Here is a 7,991-nt window from a genome sequence, read left to right as displayed (position 1 = left end):
TATAAACACTTTACAAATAATGATCTGTTATATAGCGATCTATTTTTTCTATAAACATGTATATACAGGACGACACCAGCTTTTTTAACATGTACAAAATGTTGCATAACAGGTATTATATATATATATATATATATATATATATATATATATTACACACACACACGTAAACGTGTTCCAATAGCGTGCACATATAAAAACTTTATCAAATAAAGTCGGCTGTTCATAATAATGTTGATACAGACACCAAGCAGGTCTCTGGAAATGTATGTATGTATGTATAAAGTAGATTCATTGTCAATGCCTGTGTGATGGGTGCCGTATAACACAATTTCCGTTCTATAACTGACAACTAACCTCAGTTCCATGCTGGTTCCCTTTATCCTCCGATAGTTGGCACCTGATTGAAACGCTGTAACAGAAATACGTCCATCTGAAAGGAACACAATGACGCTGATTATATTTTATAACTTTATTTCTTGTATCCACGCTACACTCTGAAGTTTGCAACGTTTTTGTTTCTTACATATTTCTAAATGCTTCCATTAAAACTTCAGTTGACGTAAGTCGTCGTAAGCGAGCCTGTCGATCTAAATCTCCGACAACCTGACTGACTCGCACTTTACGTGTATATATCAAAAACTATTTCTTTGTTCTATCTTATATAAGCACTTAAATGACAATTTTGTTTATTGTTGAATGATATATTCTAATTTTGTATTGTAACATTCAACTGTTATCTTCTAGTCTTTTCTTCTATCTATCTAAATAAAATGAAGTCATTTTCCCCTCTGAGTTTGACCTTAATAGAATTAAAACTCAAGACATTTCATGCAAATATAATATTCACAAACAGCAGCACATTATATGAGGTGTGTTATAGGCCTATTACCTCTCCACTTGCTAGATTATCGTACATTCCTATATTTTTTCTGGTGAAAGTTCACTGCCAAAACCTGTAACAATCAATGGAAGTTGTAAAATATTTTCTCTCTAATTCCTCCTTTGCTTGCTCTCAATTTACACCGCCACTTCATCTTTCACGAGGAACCAAAAACGAACGCACACCGATTTCGGGTTTTGCATTTGCATACAAAAACTGAAATGCTTCCTATTGCGGAAAACGCACCACACCTGCTTATTTACACTTTATTTCGAAACATTATTACACTAGTAAAAAAAGGTTCTCCTTTTCTGAGTGATTCCTTTTTTTTTTTTTCATTAACATATCGTTTTCTTTACATTTAGTTTCGTTTAATGCTTTCTTTTTTCTGTTCCCATTTCTCCGATTACAGAGTTAAATATTATTTTTCACGTTATCGAAGTACAAAATGTTAAATTTTCACGTAAAGCGATTACGAACTTATCAATCTCGATTACTAACAAATCAATTTATGAGTGCTTTAAAATATTTACCAACTCGGATCGAGAAATATATTTTAAAATGTAAACCATGCATTTCTATATGCATCTCGAAAAATCTGTGTCATTTTACTGCGTTTCGTATGCTTTCGTTCCGTTTATTTCATGTTCCCATTTTTCTGATTGTTAACATCGTTACGCTATAAGTCCTAGCAAAATGAATTTCATTACCGATGCTATTTTTAGCACAAACGAGGTGTTTTCTTCTTTGTAATATTTACTACATTACCTTAGGACTTTACTAATTATCTTTGAATTATACCAAGAACATTTAGATTTATCTCTAACTGGATTTTTACATTGCATTTAGTGAACTTCTACATTAAACTGCATTGGTAAGCTCGCCGTAAATTGCGTAGACAAATTATTTTAAAACAAGTATTTCGTTATGCAAGCAACATCGAATTTTTATAAAATACTTTTTTTCTTACAAATAATTTTTTGGATACCTTTATTTTTCTATTAAAGCAAATGGGAAAGGTCAACAACAAATACATTTAACTGAGTGGGTTGTTTTTTTTTTTTTCATTTATTTATTCTTTGGTTAACTGCAATCGTTTTTTATTTATTTTTTTTTTTTATTTCATGCTTCGGCCATAACTTTTTCCTTGGCCCCACGTGTACACACACACACTTTCTTTCACTTACGGGAAATTTGGTCCTTAATCTTTCAATTCCTATTTCAGTCACCTAAATTACTTGGTGTGACAGGAGTTTAGGAATTTACTGCGAAACCTAATTATTATTTATGATTAAATATTATGAAAATTAAACTATGTTAGGCAACATTTGCATAGAATGAAATGCTTTACAGTTGTGGTAAAAATGCAATGGAAATCGACTTTTCCTTCCTTTTTCAATTCGAGACATTATTACATTACGTCAAACTCAACGTTCACATTACACATGTCAACTTCATTAGGGTTTCGGGTACGCTGACAAGATTAGGGGTATCTATTCTGAAACCCGTTCTTAACATGGGGAGGTTTGTGGTGTCTATTCAGAGACCCGTTTCATTGGAAAAATGACATGACATTCATCATGGTTTAAACAGCGCGAGCGCCATTCGACAACCAAATAAAAGAAACATTGGATTTTTATAAAAATAAGTTTTTTTTTTTTTTTTTTTTTTTTCGAACAAATAAATATTTGGAAACATTAATTTGAATTAAAGCAACTTTGAAAGGTCAACAAATTTAAATGATTTTTGTTTTTTTAACGGGGAAGTGGGTTTTTATTTATTTATTTATTTATTCTTTTTAACGGCAATCGTTCTACAGTTTCAATTCAACCAGGATTTGAACAGAAGGTGCGTCAAATAAAATGGAGCCTCCAATTTCGGCAATAAAGTGTAGAAGCACCGCTATTGTATTGTATTCGTTGGGGGGGGGCACAATTTAAAAAAAAAACTTTCCTCTACTTTCACCTAACTATTTAGTGTTCATATAAAGCAGTCATCTTTTCTTTTTATAATAAAAATTCCGTTTGCAAAAAACGTTTACTGCCAATTTTCTAAAAAAAAAAAAATTAATAAATAGAATAAAAAGTTCCCCTGACAATTTATGGTTAAAAAAAAAAAAAAAAAAAAAAAAAAAAAAAATGGAATCTTTTTTGGAGGAAAAAAACTTGCAGAAAATATTAAAAGTAAATAAATAAAAAATGCTATTTTTCTTGAGGAATGTGTTCCATTTTAACAAACCGAGCCACAGCAACGCGTGGCCGGGTACAGCTAGTTGTAAATATTTTAAACTGGCTTCAAATCATTTGACTTACTGGGGTAAATTTCCAATCTGTTTTTTATGTTGCATTTTCTAACATTCTTTCTGTCTACGAAATTTTTGCTATTCTTTGTTATAAATCTATTTCTTTTTGTATCTAGTTTATTTTTAGTGCCCCGATCTGTAATGCAACTAACTTGATATAAGAAATATTTCATACCTTTGATGTTTTAACATATGTAATTCTTTCATGTGGATATGCCTTCCTCAAACAGCACCGAGCAAGATGTTCTAGACGTTAATGTAAACGGATGGCGATTCTAAAGAACCGTAGATGAGAATATCACGACTCAGGAAATCAAATTCAATCTTCGTCAAGGTAATTCTCAATTTTGTCGACCTGCTTGCACGATTTCGTGTGTATCGACATGTCGGTCTAAACACCTAGCGCGGTCGTTTTCCTGAAGCGCCGACGATTAATGCTGGTGATACGAATTGTATTTAATAAAAAGAGAGGGCGGATCGTGAACGAAGAAAGAGGTATAAGCAGAACAAGAAAGATTATGTAGAAGAAAACAAGAAAGCCGTTACGAAGAAAAGGGATTAAATAAATATAAGAGATAAGGAAGAAAAGAAAAATACGACGAAGATACAGAACAACTAGCACGACCCGTGCAAATTCGACTAAATGAGAAATATATCGATTTAAATATTTCGATAAAGAGGATATTTGTCAGGATAGGGTGGGGGGAATTAGATAAACTAATACGGAACAAGTGAGTTCGTAACATTCTATATAAATAGCGTCCATTGTATTTTGTTCCCAGATTAACCTTTTGCGAATTTGGCCATTTTTTAAGCAATTTCGCCTTCAGAAATTGTATTTGACCTTTTTCAAAGCGTAACGTACGGAGTAACTAATAAAGAAACGAGCAGAATATTATATAGGAATAAAAAGACGAAGATAGAGACTAGAAATAATAGAAAACGAAAAAAAAAATTAAACTGTCGAAGTTGAACAGAAAACAAGGACGCCATAAAGTAATGAAGACAACAGAAAAAAATAGCTGTGGAAATTAAAACAAATGAAGCATGCATGGTCCCCCGTGAGTGCACAGTGAACGAGGCATAAAAAAAAACAGACTAAATTCAGCATTTGCACCACACCCCCATTAAGCCCTAAAAGTTCCCAGGGGACGTCAAATCCTGGAGAAAATGAACAAACAGTGCAGTTTTAGGCCTTAATATACGTAAATTTTAGTTCTAGACCATGCAAAAAAAATCATCATTTGCAACCCCGCATTTAGCCCCAAAAGTCCATGGCCTTAACAGTTTTCAGCACCAAATAGACATACAAAAATTTTTACAAATATGGTTAAAAAAAAGTTTCTATTAGCCCTAAAAGAGCCCCTGGGGCACACCCAAGAGTTATCGTGAAGTATAGATAAAAATTATAGAAATCCGTGACAACTTTCCAGAAAGTCTTATAAAAATCCAAGGCATCAATTTTTTTTTTTAAGCACAAGTGTCAATTTTTGCCATTTTAACCCGAAAGGTACCCTAGGGAGGGGGGGGGGCAACCGGAGTTTTCCTGGAAAATTCGTTTCGTTGTTTTTTTACTTATATCATGTTTAATGTTTGTGCAAAATTTCAAACAAATCTCAAGGCGTAATTGAGAAAAGTGCGGACAGACGTACGGACAAGGGTGAATTTACATGTCCACTCTCCTTTTGTTGGGGGGGGGGGCAAAAAAAATCAAATAAGTAGGAAAACAATAATGAGCAAAAATACCTGAAGAAATCAAATAAACATAAATAGAGAATAGGAAAAAAAATATGGAAACGGATATAAAATAATGCCTGAAAGGAAATAGATAAGGAAAATACAGGACTTTTTTTTTTATAAGAGATGAACTATTTATGAAGGCCCGAAGGTAACTCTGGGGTAAGGGTTAATGTGGTAGTGTAGTGATCTTTAATAGTGGAAATTGAGCAGAATTTGATTATTTAAGGAGACTACTCAAGAACTTGTTTACATCGGACTTGAAGACCATCGTATTTTAGTCAGCTGGAAAACAGGCCAGTGGAACAGAGTTCCAGGGGTTAGCAGTTCTAGGAAAGAAGTTTTGTTCGTTGAATCTGCGTTTAGATTTAGGCAGGGATATAGAGTGGGGGTGGGGAACTGTTAGTAATATAAGATCTTATTTTACTAATAAAGTAAAAAGGCAGGAAGACAAACCATGAAAAAGAAAACATGACAGTAAAATAAGTTTAGTTAGTGGAGCTTTGTTAATCTAAGAAACGGGTTGATGAATATAAAAATAAATGCACTATTCTCATACGTTGAAGCATGATCATGCTTTTAACACCCGAGTCATTAAATTAGTTTTAAATATATCTCGCCGGAGACCTGAATCAGTACTTACACACTATTACAATTAAACACCAATACGATATCCCCAATTATCTCCTTTCACCAGCAAACTTTTTTTCTTTTTTTTTTTTTTTTTTTTAATTTAGAGGCAAGCTATTTTACACCTTTGCACCGCATTGCCAACAAAACGTTGCGTATGAAATCTATACTTAAAGCATAAATTTTACGTAGATGCACATATTGGTCAAGATACCGTGTTTAAAAAAAAAAAAAAAAAGACAATATAATAATAAAACACGTATGTTCAAAATTTGATCTGGGTTTTGACACAATCATCTTGAAAACGTTTGAATAAAGGGCAGACAGACACATTTGTGTACGTTCTCGATGAAAAATAATGGAGAGAGAATTTTTCGACCGTGGTCACACTTTAGATTAATACTAAAAATATTCATATTATTATAGAATTGTGTCAGTTTTTATATTTGATGACAAAACAAAAAATCGTTGATGATTAATTTCCGAAAGTTTCAGACGGTTGTCCGACTTGGTATTCGCCTTCTCCTTCCTTCGCCAATCAATAATCAAGTCGAGGGGCTAAAAAGCGCGTCTTTTACTTGCTAACTTGCGTGATGGAATAGATTAATATTTATGAACAAATTTGTGAACACTGATCTTTAGTATACAGTGAGAAACCTGCATTTGTATTTTGGTTGGAAGCATTGAAGAGAAAAAAAAAAAAAAAAAAAAAAAACTTAATTGCTGAAAAGTCATTTATACGGTTTTTTTTTTTTTTTTTTTTTTTTTTTTTAGGAAAAATTAATCTCACAACATTCGTAGTTGGTTGTCATGGCCACGAATATTTCTTAAGCGCTTTTATTGTAAAGTGTCCCGAGCGAGGAAACAATTCCGGTTTAAGATTCGATGGTAAAGAAAAAGACGTTGTACGATTAATCTTTTCGATTGTGAGAGTTCATTTTTTTCCTTGCGATTATCTTTGTAATTCGGCCATGTTGTAGACACATGACAGCGTCAGGAATCTCGACGCGTTTAGTTCCGATATTCAATTTTTCTTTCTGGTCGCTTCGAACAGTCATAATTGGTAGAGGAAGTTTAAATGCAAAGTAAGCTTCAATCCAATAAACGTATGTTTATATTATTCCACCTAAGTAATCTGTCGACAAATAAATTTGTATTGCCAACTTTCTGATTTGCAATTTTTATTTATTCTTACGAGATAATATTAGCTTGCATAACACATCTAGGAAGAAAACTACTGTAAAAACCTGGGGTCAACTATATGCTCAGTTTTGTGGAAGTCATCTGCACCGACAAAGATTAGCAGTAATACCAAAAAGTGTGGTTGATTCTACAATATTCATTACTATAAAACAAATCTGGATTTCTGAACAACTTAATTGCTGTGGCAGAACCTCATGTCGAAATCGACGGGAGAGTCGATTTTTTTTATAGCCTACAATTGTTTTTAAATTCTTTCAAATATTCTATTCTTAGTGTTCAGGCGTTGCCCTGGAAATTATATCGACTGGAATTTTTTTTTTTCAATACCCTTATTTCAAAATAATTATATTACTAATAATGACAGTAATAAAACTAACTAAAAAATAATGTTACGGTAACTGGGTAAGGTAATCTACCTTATTTTTTTTAAAGGTATTTTTGTACTCTTCAATCCAAACAAGGCATTTTGCCATTTAGACGTAAATGGCTACTATTTGAAACCATGTCTGCTAAGGACTATGCGAAGAGATGAGATGCTCGTTCACATTACATTTAAAGGTCTGCATGCTAGTATAGTCAGGTAAGCGGGTAACAAGGACTTCCAAAGTGTTACACTGAGCGAAAAAGGCATTAGGTTTTCGTTATCTACGGACCTAAACACTGAAGGTGTGAGGTTCTTGCTGCTACACGAGGGGATACAAGTGCAATTAGTTCGTCAGAGCATATTTCATTAAAGTATTATCGTTTTAAAACAGGGATAAAATATTACGGTGATGGGACAGAGGTCGGAGCTACGTTGATAGTAAGGGACCTATAAGACTGTCTAAGGGGGGGACCAGTGGTAGATGTACCATATCATACCATATCATACGAGGCAAAAAAAATGCATGGAAATGCTGGCTTTGTAGATATCCGACATAATCACGTTAACACCGCTTATCGTCATATCATCGAAGTTAAGCAACGCTGAGCCTGGTCAGGACCATATAGGTAGCGATTTGGGACTAAGGAGTTGAATTTAGGAAGGTCAGATCAGTCTCAGATTTTCAATGTGTTTGGTGGCTTACGCATATATTAGCCATGAAAAATTGTGGAATTTACCGAACTTCATCTCGACTACGCTCACAAGAGATTTGACATTCTCAGCTGTGAATAGCTTTTATAGCACGGCAGACGGAAGAGTTTGAAGCATGTTAATTTTTTTTAAGTTTTCGAATTGTTTTCTTCAAATTAATT

Source organism: Euprymna scolopes, chromosome 13 (genome assembly GCF_053919585.1).
Source record: "Euprymna scolopes isolate OS-2025 chromosome 13, ASM5391958v1, whole genome shotgun sequence".
Taxonomy (NCBI): Eukaryota; Metazoa; Mollusca; class Cephalopoda; order Sepiida; family Sepiolidae; genus Euprymna; species Euprymna scolopes.
The sequence above is the reverse complement of the archived record's forward strand: the minus strand, read 5'-3'. Positions refer to the sequence as shown.